The sequence below is a fragment of the Triturus cristatus genome, chromosome 5_2, assembly GCF_964204655.1.
Source record: "Triturus cristatus chromosome 5_2, aTriCri1.1, whole genome shotgun sequence".
Classification (NCBI taxonomy): Eukaryota; Metazoa; Chordata; class Amphibia; order Caudata; family Salamandridae; genus Triturus; species Triturus cristatus.
Window position 1 is genome coordinate 576,551,348 of NC_140588.1, and position 12,461 is coordinate 576,563,808.

General features: G+C 53.2%; 5 non-coding genes across 5 annotated transcripts; all 5 read left to right on the forward strand.

The window, feature by feature from the left end:
• Positions 1-3,317: 3,317 nt before the first annotated feature.
• On the forward strand, positions 3,318-3,400 carry TRNAL-UAA (transfer RNA leucine (anticodon UAA)). Its single transcript has one exon. It is a non-coding gene; the product is annotated as a tRNA-Leu (tRNA).
• A 2,143-nt stretch (positions 3,401-5,543) lies between these two features.
• Positions 5,544-5,626, forward strand: TRNAL-UAA (transfer RNA leucine (anticodon UAA)). Its single transcript has one exon. It is a non-coding gene; the product is annotated as a tRNA-Leu (tRNA).
• A 2,143-nt stretch (positions 5,627-7,769) lies between these two features.
• On the forward strand, positions 7,770-7,852 carry TRNAL-UAA (transfer RNA leucine (anticodon UAA)). The gene has a single exon. It is a non-coding gene; the product is annotated as a tRNA-Leu (tRNA).
• Positions 7,853-9,989: 2,137 nt separating this feature from the next.
• Positions 9,990-10,072, forward strand: TRNAL-UAA (transfer RNA leucine (anticodon UAA)). The gene has a single exon. It is a non-coding gene; the product is annotated as a tRNA-Leu (tRNA).
• Positions 10,073-12,221: 2,149 nt separating this feature from the next.
• TRNAL-UAA (transfer RNA leucine (anticodon UAA)) lies at positions 12,222-12,304 on the forward strand. Its single transcript has one exon. It is a non-coding gene; the product is annotated as a tRNA-Leu (tRNA).
• The last annotated feature ends 157 nt before the right edge of the window (positions 12,305-12,461 follow it).

A 12,461-nucleotide genomic window follows, 5' to 3' on the forward strand; every position in this document is an offset into this window, starting at 1 on the left:
TGTTTGTCAGAAAAGCAAATTCATTTTGAGAAGCCCTGACCTGCGGGAAGGAAAAGCATTCAAGGGCAGAAGAAGGACTGTTCCCTGACCGGGAATCGAACCCGGGCCGCGGCGGTGAGAGCGCAGAATCCTAACCACTAGACCACCAGGGAACCCAGAGCCATACAGCAAAAGTTCCTACACTGCTCTCCTAGTGACAAAGCTCATGGGGGCTGAAAGCATATTTTATTCTACAGCGAATATGAATCAGAACTTGAAAAAACACTCATGATTCCACCAGACTGTTTGTCACTTCCAAGCACAGGCCATCCCCTCCCCCGTGCTACTGAACCGACGAATTCCTGTACAATCGGGATCCCCGGGAAATCACAAGAGGGACACCTAGTGGCCGCTGATAGCTCAAAGACAGCTGGTACACCTTCTCACACCTACCTCGTTATTCAGCTTGCTGGAAGAATACATTGCGAATGACCGATTCAAGAGTGCAAGGGAGAAGAGTGCTCCAAAGTAGATGTATACATCGCAGCCGGGTTTTCCAGCAATTTACCTTTCTGATGAGCTGGTACTGCACTTTACGCCCACATAGAGCACCTGACTGGGTGGGGGACTGCGTGCGCATGAAGGTGGCTGAGGGCAATGGGAGCAAAGCAACCTGGGACACAGGGGACCCAGCCCCTTTCCTCTGCTTTCGTCTATAGGTCGGGGTGCCTTTTTAAGGACCTTCGATTAAAAAAAGCTGAGCTGCGTGGACAAATTACGCACGTCTACGTCTTAGAGGGATCTTCCCTGACCGGGAATCGAACCCGGGCCGCGGCGGTGAAAGCGCCGAATCCTAGCCACTAGACCACCAGGGAGGAGATGCTCTTGTGAGCCTGCCTTGCTCACTTCCTTATTGTGACTAAGCTAACTCCACTGTATAGATTGCCCATAAAGTACGAGTGGGGAAAAGTTAGGTGTCACACAGTGTGTTTGTCATAAGCAATTACCTTTATCCTCCTGCAAAAGCCTTTTTACTCTGCAATCACCTCTTGCTGGACAGCCTGCGCTGGAGCAGCCAGCATGAAAAGGGAGCTGAGTAAGGCAGGGCCTAGGGTCTCACCAGGGTGGCCGAGTGGTTAAGGCGTTGGACTTAAGATCCAATGGACAGTTGTCCGCATGGGTTAGAGCCCCATCCCTGGTATGGGTTTTCAGCGGGTGTGTAGGAACTTGCAGATGATTTTTTAAAGCATTTTCCTCTGCCCTCCTCACCCTCCCAGTGCCCTTCCTTAACAGTCCCAATTCACGTCTCAGCTGTGGGGTCTGCTGCTACTCTGCACTTAGCATGGATGCTTCCCAAAGCAATGCAGTGCCACCTACGCAGAGCCCCTGCTTAGAGAAATACACCTCCTATGTCTTTTCCCACTGAAGGGAGCAGGAGGAAGTACTTGCTTCCTGGGGAACATGGGCCTGCCACTGGAATTTGTTAACCCGCCTCTTGCGGATTTCTCCCCTTTCTTTGATTTACACCTGCAGGCTCTCCCTTGCCATCGGAGCAGGATCTGCTGATGCAGGCCCGGCAGGATCAAATGTGCAAAGGCTTGTCCCCAGGCCTCGGGAAAAAATTGAGCAGAGATTCCCACCTCCGCCTCCTCTTGCCTTCCGAACGGGCTTCCAAACGGGCAATGCCCTGACGGGTCCCCCACGCCCCATCCTGCCCATGCCCACACCCCTGTATATGAGGGTGACCCATGTCCCTCACCCTCCATGCTCGAACGGAAGACACGTGTGTCCTGAGGGGAGCGCCAGACAGGCATTTCTCCGGCCAGGCAGACCCCTGCAGCACCCGTTAGGCTCCAAAGCCTGTACATTCCCAAGATGCCACTGGTCACTATGCAAATCAGACAGCCCTGGCCACACCCTCTCCGCCGCTGGGCTCTGCTGCTTTCGGTACGTGCAGCTCAGCTTTTTCTTACCCTGAACCAGACTTCCATTTCAGCAAAAAGGTGGGTTGCAGTGGGTCCGGGATGCCATTTGGAGACAAAGCCTGCGGCCCTGTCAAAGATGACTTCCTGCCGCACACCATGTGGTCAGAAGCCTACGAAAAGAAGCGCACCTCGGAATACAGAATCTCACTTCCTCAAGAGCCTTGCACAAGAGATTTTCCTCCCGCCGAGGAAAGCAACTCAAAGGGAACCTTGCGAAAATCAAATTAGGAGCCAGATTGCGGGATGCTAGGCAAACTGTTTGTCAGAAAAGCAAATTCATTTTGAGAAGCCCTGACCTGCGGGAAGGAAAAGCATTCAAGGGCAGAAGAAGGACTGTTTCCTGACCGGGAATCGAACCCGGGCCGCGGCGGTGAGAGCGCAGAATCCTAACCACTAGACCACCAGGGAACCCAGAGCCATACAGCAAAAGTTCCTACACTGCTCTCCTAGTGACAAAGCTCATGGGGGCTGAAAGCATATTTTATTCTACAGCGAATATGAATCAGAACTTGAAAAAACACTCATGATTCCACCAGACTGTTTGTCACTTCCAAGCACAGGCCATCCCCTCCCCCGTGCTACTGAACCGACGAATTCCTGTACAATCGGGATCCCCGGGAAATCACAAGAGGGACACCTAGTGGCCGCTGATAGCTCAAAGACAGCTGGTACACCTTCTCACACCTACCTCGTTATTCAGCTTGCTGGAAGAATACATTGCGAATGACCGATTCAAGAGTGCAAGGGAGAAGAGTGCTCCAAAGTAGATGTATACATCGCAGCCGGGTTTTCCAGCAATTTACCTTTCTGATGAGCTGGTACTGCACTTTACGCCCACATAGAGCACCTGACTGGGTGGGGGACTGCGTGCGCATGAAGGTGGCTGAGGGCAATGGGAGCAAAGCAACCTGGGACACAGGGGACCCAGCCCCTTTCCTCTGCTTTCGTCTATAGGTCGGGGTGCCTTTTTAAGGACCTTCGATTAAAAAAAGCTGAGCTGCGTGGACAAATTACGCACGTCTACGTCTTAGAGGGATCTTCCCTGACCGGGAATCGAACCCGGGCCGCGGCGGTGAAAGCGCCGAATCCTAGCCACTAGACCACCAGGGAGGAGATGCTCTTGTGAGCCTGCCTTGCTCACTTCCTTATTGTGACTAAGCTAACTCCACTGTATAGATTGCCCATAAAGTACGAGTGGGGAAAAGTTAGGTGTCACACAGTGTGTTTGTCATAAGCAATTACCTTTATCCTCCTGCAAAAGCCTTTTTACTCTGCAATCACCTCTTGCTGGACAGCCTGCGCTGGAGCAGCCAGCATGAAAAGGGAGCTGAGTAAGGCAGGGCCTAGGGTCTCACCAGGGTGGCCGAGTGGTTAAGGCGTTGGACTTAAGATCCAATGGACAGTTGTCCGCATGGGTTCGAGCCCCATCCCTGGTATGGGTTTTCAGCGGGTGTGTAGGAACTTGCAGATGCTTTTTTAAAGCATTTTCCTCTGCCCTCCTCACCCTCCCAGTGCCCTTCCTTAACAGTCCCAATTCACGTCTCAGCTGTGGGGTCTGCTGCTACTCTGCACTTAGCATGGATGCTTCCCAAAGCAATGCAGTGCCACCTACGCAGAGCCCCTGCTTAGAGAAATACACCTCCTATGTCTTTTCCCACTGAAGGGAGCAGGAGGAAGTACTTGCTTCCTGGGGAACATGGGCCTGCCACTGGAATTTGTTAACCCGCCTCTTGCGGATTTCTCCCCTTTCTTTGATTTACACCTGCAGGCTCTCCCTTGCCATCGGAGCAGGATCTGCTGATGCAGGCCCGGCTGGATCAAATGTGCAAAGGCTTGTCCCCAGGCCTCGGGAAAAAATTGAGCAGAGATTCCCGCCTCCGCCTCCGCCTCCTCTTGCCTTCCGAACGGGCTTCCAAACGGGCAATGCCCTGACGGGTCCCCCACGCCCCATCCTGCCCATGCCCACACCCCTGTATATGAGGGTGACCCATGTCCCTCACCCTCCATGCTCGAACGGAAGACACGTGTGTCCTGAGGGGAGCGCCAGACAGGCATTTCTCCGGCCAGGCAGACCCCTGCAGCACCCGTTAGGCTCCAAAGCCTGTACATTCCCAAGATGCCACTGGTCACTATGCAAATCAGACAGCCCTGGCCACACCCTCTCCGCCGCTGGGCTCTGCTGCTTTCGGTACGTGCAGCTCAGCTTTTTCTTACCCTGAACCAGACTTCCGTTTCAGCAAAAAGGTGGGTTGCAGTGGGTCCGGGATGCCATTTGGAGACAAAGCCTGCGGCCCTGTCAAAGATGACTTCCTGCCGCACACCATGTGGTCAGAAGCCTACGAAAAGAAGCGCACCTCGGAATACAGAATCTCACTTCCTCAAGAGCCTTGCACAAGAGATTTTCCTCCCGCCGAGGAAAGCAACTCAAAGGGAACCTTGCGAAAATCAAATTAGGAGCCAGATTGCGGGATGCTAGGCAAACTGTTTGTCAGAAAAGCAAATTCATTTTGAGAAGCCCTGACCTGCGGGAAGGAAAAGCATTCAAGGGCAGAAGAAGGACTGTTCCCTGACCGGGAATCGAACCCGGGCCGCGGCGGTGAGAGCGCAGAATCCTAACCACTAGACCACCAGGGAACCCAGAGCCATACAGCAAAAGTTCCTACACTGCTCTCCTAGTGACAAAGCTCATGGGGGCTGAAAGCATATTTTATTCTACAGCGAATATGAATCAGAACTTGAAAAAACACTCATGATTCCACCAGACTGTTTGTCACTTCCAAGCACAGGCCATCCCCTCCCCCGTGCTACTGAACCGACGAATTCCTGTACAATCGGGATCCCCGGGAAATCACAAGAGGGACACCTAGTGGCCGCTGATAGCTCAAAGACAGCTGGTACACCTTCTCACACCTACCTCGTTATTCAGCTTGCTGGAAGAATACATTGCGAATGACCGATTCAAGAGTGCAAGGGAGAAGAGTGCTCCAAAGTAGATGTATACATCGCAGCCGGGTTTTCCAGCAATTTACCTTTCTGATGAGCTGGTACTGCACTTTACGCCCACATAGAGCACCTGACTGGGTGGGGGACTGCGTGCGCATGAAGGTGGCTGAGGGCAATGGGAGCAAAGCAACCTGGGACACAGGGGACCCAGCCCCTTTCCTCTGCTTTCGTCTATAGGTCGGGGTGCCTTTTTAAGGACCTTCGATTAAAAAAAGCTGAGCTGCGTGGACAAATTACGCACGTCTACGTCTTAGAGGGATCTTCCCTGACCGGGAATCGAACCCGGGCCGCGGCGGTGAAAGCGCCGAATCCTAGCCACTAGACCACCAGGGAGGAGATGCTCTTGTGAGCCTGCCTTGCTCACTTCCTTATTGTGACTAAGCTAACTCCACTGTATAGATTGCCCATAAAGTACGAGTGGGGAAAAGTTAGGTGTCACACAGTGTGTTTGTCATAAGCAATTACCTTTATCCTCCTGCAAAAGCCTTTTTACTCTGCAATCACCTCTTGCTGGACAGCCTGCGCTGGAGCAGCCAGCATGAAAAGGGAGCTGAGTAAGGCAGGGCCTAGGGTCTCACCAGGGTGGCCGAGTGGTTAAGGCGTTGGACTTAAGATCCAATGGACAGTTGTCCGCATGGGTTCGAGCCCCATCCCTGGTATGGGTTTTCAGCGGGTGTGTAGGAACTTGCAGATGATTTTTTAAAGCATTTTCCTCTGCCCTCCTCACCCTCCCAGTGCCCTTCCTTAACAGTCCCAATTCACGTCTCAGCTGTGGGGTCTGCTGCTACTCTGCACTTAGCATGGATGCTTCCCAAAGCAATGCAGTGCCACCTACGCAGAGCCCCTGCTTAGAGAAATACACCTCCTATGTCTTTTCCCACTGAAGGGAGCAGGAGGAAGTACTTGCTTCCTGGGGAACATGGGCCTGCCACTGGAATTTGTTAACCCGCCTCTTGCGGATTTCTCCCCTTTCTTTGATTTACACCTGCAGGCTCTCCCTTGCCATCGGAGCAGGATCTGCTGATGCAGGCCCGGCTGGATCAAATGTGCAAAGGCTTGTCCCCAGGCCTCGGGAAAAAATTGAGCAGAGATTCCCGCCTCCGCCTCCGCCTCCTCTTGCCTTCCGAACGGGCTTCCAAACGGGCAATGCCCTGACGGGTCCCCCACGCCCCATCCTGCCCATGCCCACACCCCTGTATATGAGGGTGACCCATGTCCCTCACCCTCCATGCTCGAACGGAAGACACGTGTGTCCTGAGGGGAGCGCCAGACAGGCATTTCTCCGGCCAGGCAGACCCCTGCAGCACCCGTTAGGCTCCAAAGCCTGTACATTCCCAAGATGCCACTGGTCACTATGCAAATCAGACAGCCCTGGCCACACCCTCTCCGCCGCTGGGCTCTGCTGCTTTCGGTACGTGCAGCTCAGCTTTTTCTTACCCTGAACCAGACTTCCGTTTCAGCAAAAAGGTGGGTTGCAGTGCGTCCGGGATGCCATTTGGAGATAAAGCCTGCGGCCCTGTCAAAGATGACTTCCTGCCGCACACCATGTGGTCAGAAGCCTACGAAAAGAAGCGCACCTCGGAATACAGAATCTCACTTCCTCAAGAGCCTTGCACAAGAGATTTTCCTCCCGCCGAGGAAAGCAACTCAAAGGGAACCTTGCGAAAATCAAATTAGGAGCCAGATTGCGGGATGCTAGGCAAACTGTTTGTCAGAAAAGCAAATTCATTTTGAGAAGCCCTGACCTGCGGGAAGGAAAAGCATTCAAGGGCAGAAGAAGGACTGTTCCCTGACCGGGAATCGAACCCAGGCCGCGGTGGTGAGAGCGCCGAATCCTAACCACTAGACCACCAGGGAACCCACAGCCATACTGCAAAAGTTCCTACACTGCTCTCCTAGTGACAAAGCTCATGGGGGCTGAAAGCATATTTTATTCTACAGCGAATATGAATCAGAACTTGAAAAAACACTCATGATTCCACCAGACTGTTTGTCACTTCCAAGCACAGGCCATCCCCTCCCCCGTGCTACTGAACCGACGAATTCCTGTACAATCGGGATCCCCGGGAAATCACAAGAGGGACACCTAGTGGCCGCTGATAGCTCAAAGACAGCTGGTACACCTTCTCACACCTACCTCGTTATTCAGCTTGCTGGAAGAATACATTGCGAATGACCGATTCAAGAGTGCAAGGGAGAAGAGTGCTCCAAAGTAGATGTATACATCGCAGCCGGGTTTTCCAGCAATTTACCTTTCTGATGAGCTGGTACTGCACTTTACGCCCACATAGAGCACCTGACTGGGTGGGGGACTGCGTGCGCATGAAGGTGGCTGAGGGCAATGGGAGCAAAGCAACCTGGGACACAGGGGACCCAGCCCCTTTCCTCTGCTTTCGTCTATAGGTCGGGGTGCCTTTTTAAGGACCTTCGATTAAAAAAAGCTGAGCTGCGTGGACAAATTACGCACGTCTACGTCTTAGAGAGATCTTCCCTGACCGGGAATCGAACCCGGGCCGCAGCGGTGAAAGCGCCAAATCCTAGCCACTAGACCACCAGGGAGGAGATGCTCTTGTGAGCCTGCCTTGCTCACTTCCTTATTGTGACTAAGCTAACTCCACTGTATAGATTGCCCATAAAGTACGAGTGGGGAAAAGTTAGGTGTCACACAGTGTGTTTGTCATAAGCAATTACCTTTATCCTCCTGCAAAAGCCTTTTTACTCTGCAATCACCTCTTGCTGGACAGCCTGCGCTGGAGCAGCCAGCATGAAAAGGGAGCTGAGTAAGGCAGGGCCTAGGGTCTCACCAGGGTGGCCGAGTGGTTAAGGCGTTGGACTTAAGATCCAATGGACAGTTGTCCGCATGGGTTCGAGCCCCATCCCTGGTATGGGTTTTCAGCGGGTGTGTAGGAACTTGCAGATGATTTTTTAAAGCATTTTCCTCTGCCCTCCTCACCCTCCCAGTGCCCTTCCTTAACAGTCCCAATTCACGTCTCAGCTGTGGGGTCTGCTGCTACTCTGCACTTAGCATGGATGCTTCCCAAAGCAATGCAGTGCCACCTACGCAGAGCCCCTGCTTAGAGAAATACACCTCCTATGTCTTTTCCCACTGAAGGGAGCAGGAGGAAGTACTTGCTTCCTGGGGAACATGGGCCTGCCACTGGAATTTGTTAACCCGCCTCTTGCGGATTTCTCCCCTTTCTTTGATTTACACCTGCAGGCTCTCCCTTGCCATCGGAGCAGGATCTGCTGATGCAGGCCCGGCTGGATCAAATGTGCAAAGGCTTGTCCCCAGGCCTCGGGAAAAAATTGAGCAGAGATTCCCACCTCCGCCTCCTCTTGCCTTCCGAACGGGCTTCCAAACGGGCAATGCCCTGACGGGTCCCCCACGCCCCATCCTGCCCATGCCCACACCCCTGTATATGAGGGTGACCCATGTCCCTCACCCTCCATGCTCGAACGGAAGACACGTGTGTCCTGAGGGGAGCGCCAGACAGGCATTTCTCCGGCCAGGCAGACCCCTGCAGCACCCGTTAGGCTCCAAAGCCTGTACATTCCCAAGATGCCACTGGTCACTATGCAAATCAGACAGCCCTGGCCACACCCTCTCCGCCGCTGGGCTCTGCTGCTTTCGGTACGTGCAGCTCAGCTTTTTCTTACCCTGAACCAGACTTCCATTTCAGCAAAAAGGTGGGTTGCAGTGGGTCCGGGATGCCATTTGGAGACAAAGCCTGCGGCCCTGTCAAAGATGACTTCCTGCCGCACACCATGTGGTCAGAAGCCTACGAAAAGAAGCGCACCTCGGAATACAGAATCTCACTTCCTCAAGAGCCTTGCACAAGAGATTTTCCTCCCGCCGAGGAAAGCAACTCAAAGGGAACCTTGCGAAAATCAAATTAGGAGCCAGATTGCGGGATGCTAGGCAAACTGTTTGTCAGAAAAGCAAATTCATTTTGAGAAGCCCTGACCTGCGGGAAGGAAAAGCATTCAAGGGCAGAAGAAGGACTGTTCCCTGACCGGGAATCGAACCCGGGCCGCGGCGGTGAGAGCGCAGAATCCTAACCACTAGACCACCAGGGAACCCAGAGCCATACAGCAAAAGTTCCTACACTGCTCTCCTAGTGACAAAGCTCATGGGGGCTGAAAGCATATTTTATTCTACAGCGAATATGAATCAGAACTTGAAAAAACACTCATGATTCCACCAGACTGTTTGTCACTTCCAAGCACAGGCCATCCCCTCCCCCGTGCTACTGAACCGACGAATTCCTGTACAATCGGGATCCCCGGGAAATCACAAGAGGGACACCTAGTGGCCGCTGATAGCTCAAAGACAGCTGGTACACCTTCTCACACCTACCTCGTTATTCAGCTTGCTGGAAGAATACATTGCGAATGACCGATTCAAGAGTGCAAGGGAGAAGAGTGCTCCAAAGTAGATGTATACATCGCAGCCGGGTTTTCCAGCAATTTACCTTTCTGATGAGCTGGTACTGCACTTTACGCCCACATAGAGCACCTGACTGGGTGGGGGACTGCGTGCGCATGAAGGTGGCTGAGGGCAATGGGAGCAAAGCAACCTGGGACACAGGGGACCCAGCCCCTTTCCTCTGCTTTCGTCTATAGGTCGGGGTGCCTTTTTAAGGACCTTCGATTAAAAAAAGCTGAGCTGCGTGGACAAATTACGCACGTCTACGTCTTAGAGGGATCTTCCCTGACCGGGAATCGAACCCGGGCCGCGGCGGTGAAAGCGCCGAATCCTAGCCACTAGACCACCAGGGAGGAGATGCTCTTGTGAGCCTGCCTTGCTCACTTCCTTATTGTGACTAAGCTAACTCCACTGTATAGATTGCCCATAAAGTACGAGTGGGGAAAAGTTAGGTGTCACACAGTGTGTTTGTCATAAGCAATTACCTTTATCCTCCTGCAAAAGCCTTTTTACTCTGCAATCACCTCTTGCTGGACAGCCTGCGCTGGAGCAGCCAGCATGAAAAGGGAGCTGAGTAAGGCAGGGCCTAGGGTCTCACCAGGGTGGCCGAGTGGTTAAGGCGTTGGACTTAAGATCCAATGGACAGTTGTCCGCATGGGTTCGAGCCCCATCCCTGGTATGGGTTTTCAGCGGGTGTGTAGGAACTTGCAGATGCTTTTTTAAAGCATTTTCCTCTGCCCTCCTCACCCTCCCAGTGCCCTTCCTTAACAGTCCCAATTCACGTCTCAGCTGTGGGGTCTGCTGCTACTCTGCACTTAGCATGGATGCTTCCCAAAGCAATGCAGTGCCACCTACGCAGAGCCCCTGCTTAGAGAAATACACCTCCTATGTCTTTTCCCACTGAAGGGAGCAGGAGGAAGTACTTGCTTCCTGGGGAACATGGGCCTGCCACTGGAATTTGTTAACCCGCCTCTTGAGGATTTCTCCCCTTTCTTTGATTTACACCTGCAGGCTCTCCCTTGCCATCGGAGCAGGATCTGCTGATGCAGGCCCGGCAGGATCAAATGTGCAAAGGCTTGTCCCCAGGCCTCGGGAAAAAATTGAGCAGAGATTCCCGCCTCCGCCTCCGCCTCCGCCTCCTCTTGCCTTCCGAACGGGCTTCCAAACGGGCAATGCCCTGACGGGTCCCCCACGCCCCATCCTGCCCATGCCCACACCCCTGTATATGAGGGTGACCCATGTCCCTCACCCTCCATGCTCGAACGGAAGACACGTGTGTCCTGAGGGGAGCGCCAGACAGGCATTTCTCCGGCCAGGCAGACCCCTGCAGCACCCGTTAGGCTCCAAAGCCTGTACATTCCCAAGATGCCACTGGTCACTATGCAAATCAGACAGCCCTGGCCACACCCTCTCCGCCGCTGGGCTCTGCTGCTTTCGGTACGTGCAGCTCAGCTTTTTCTTACCCTGAACCAGACTTCCGTTTCAGCAAAAAGGTGGGTTGCAGTGGGTCCGGGATGCCATTTGGAGACAAAGCCTGCGGCCCTGTCAAAGATGACTTCCTGCCGCACACCATGTGGTCAGAAGCCTACGAAAAGAAGCGCACCTCGGAATACAGAATCTCACTTCCTCAAGAGCCTTGCACAAGAGATTTTCCTCCCGCCGAGGAAAGCAACTCAAAGGGAACCTTGCGAAAATCAAATTAGGAGCCAGATTGCGGGATGCTAGGCAAACTGTTTGTCAGAAAAGCAAATTCATTTTGAGAAGCCCTGACCTGCGGGAAGGAAAAGCATTCAAGGGCAGAAGAAGGACTGTTCCCTGACCGGGAATCGAACCCGGGCCGCGGCGGTGAGAGCGCAGAATCCTAACCACTAGACCACCAGGGAACCCAGAGCCATACAGCAAAAGTTCCTACACTGCTCTCCTAGTGACAAAGCTCATGGGGGCTGAAAGCATATTTTATTCTACAGCGAATATGAATCAGAACTTGAAAAAACACTCATGATTCCACCAGACTGTTTGTCACTTCCAAGCACAGGCCATCCCCTCCCCCGTGCTACTGAACCGACGAATTCCTGTACAATCGGGATCCCCGGGAAATCACAAGAGGGACACCTAGTGGCCGCTGATAGCTCAAAGACAGCTGGTACACCTTCTCACACCTACCTCGTTATTCAGCTTGCTGGAAGAATACATTGCGAATGACTGATTCAAGAGTGCAAGGGAGAAGAGTGCTCCAAAGTAGATGTATACATCGCAGCCGGGTTTTCCAGCAATTTACCTTTCTGATGAGCTGGTACTGCACTTTACGCCCACATAGAGCACCTGACTGGGTGGGGGACTGCGTGCGCATGAAGGTGGCTGAGGGCAATGGGAGCAAAGCAACCTGGGACACAGGGGACCCAGCCCCTTTCCTCTGCTTTCGTCTATAGGTCGGGGTGCCTTTTTAAGGACCTTCGATTAAAAAAAGCTGAGCTGCGTGGACAAATTACGCACGTCTACGTCTTAGAGGGATCTTCCCTGACCGGGAATCGAACCCGGGCCGCGGCGGTGAAAGCGCCGAATCCTAGCCACTAGACCACCAGGGAGGAGATGCTCTTGTGAGCCTGCCTTGCTCACTTCCTTATTGTGACTAAGCTAACTCCACTGTATAGATTGCCCATAAAGTACGAGTGGGGAAAAGTTAGGTGTCACACAGTGTGTTTGTCATAAGCAATTACCTTTATCCTCCTGCAAAAGCCTTTTTACTCTGCAATCACCTCTTGCTGGACAGCCTGCGCTGGAGCAGCCAGCATGAAAAGGGAGCTGAGTAAGGCAGGGCCTAGGGTCTCACCAGGGTGGCCGAGTGGTTAAGGCGTTGGACTTAAGATCCAATGGACAGTTGTCCGCATGGGTTCGAGCCCCATCCCTGGTATGGGTTTTCAGCGGGTGTGTAGGAACTTGCAGATGCTTTTTTAAAGCATTTTCCTCTGCCCTCCTCACCCTCCCAGTGCCCTTCCTTAACAGTCCCAATTCACGTCTCAGCTGTGGGGTCTGCTGCTACTCTGCACTTAGCATGGATGCTTCCCAAA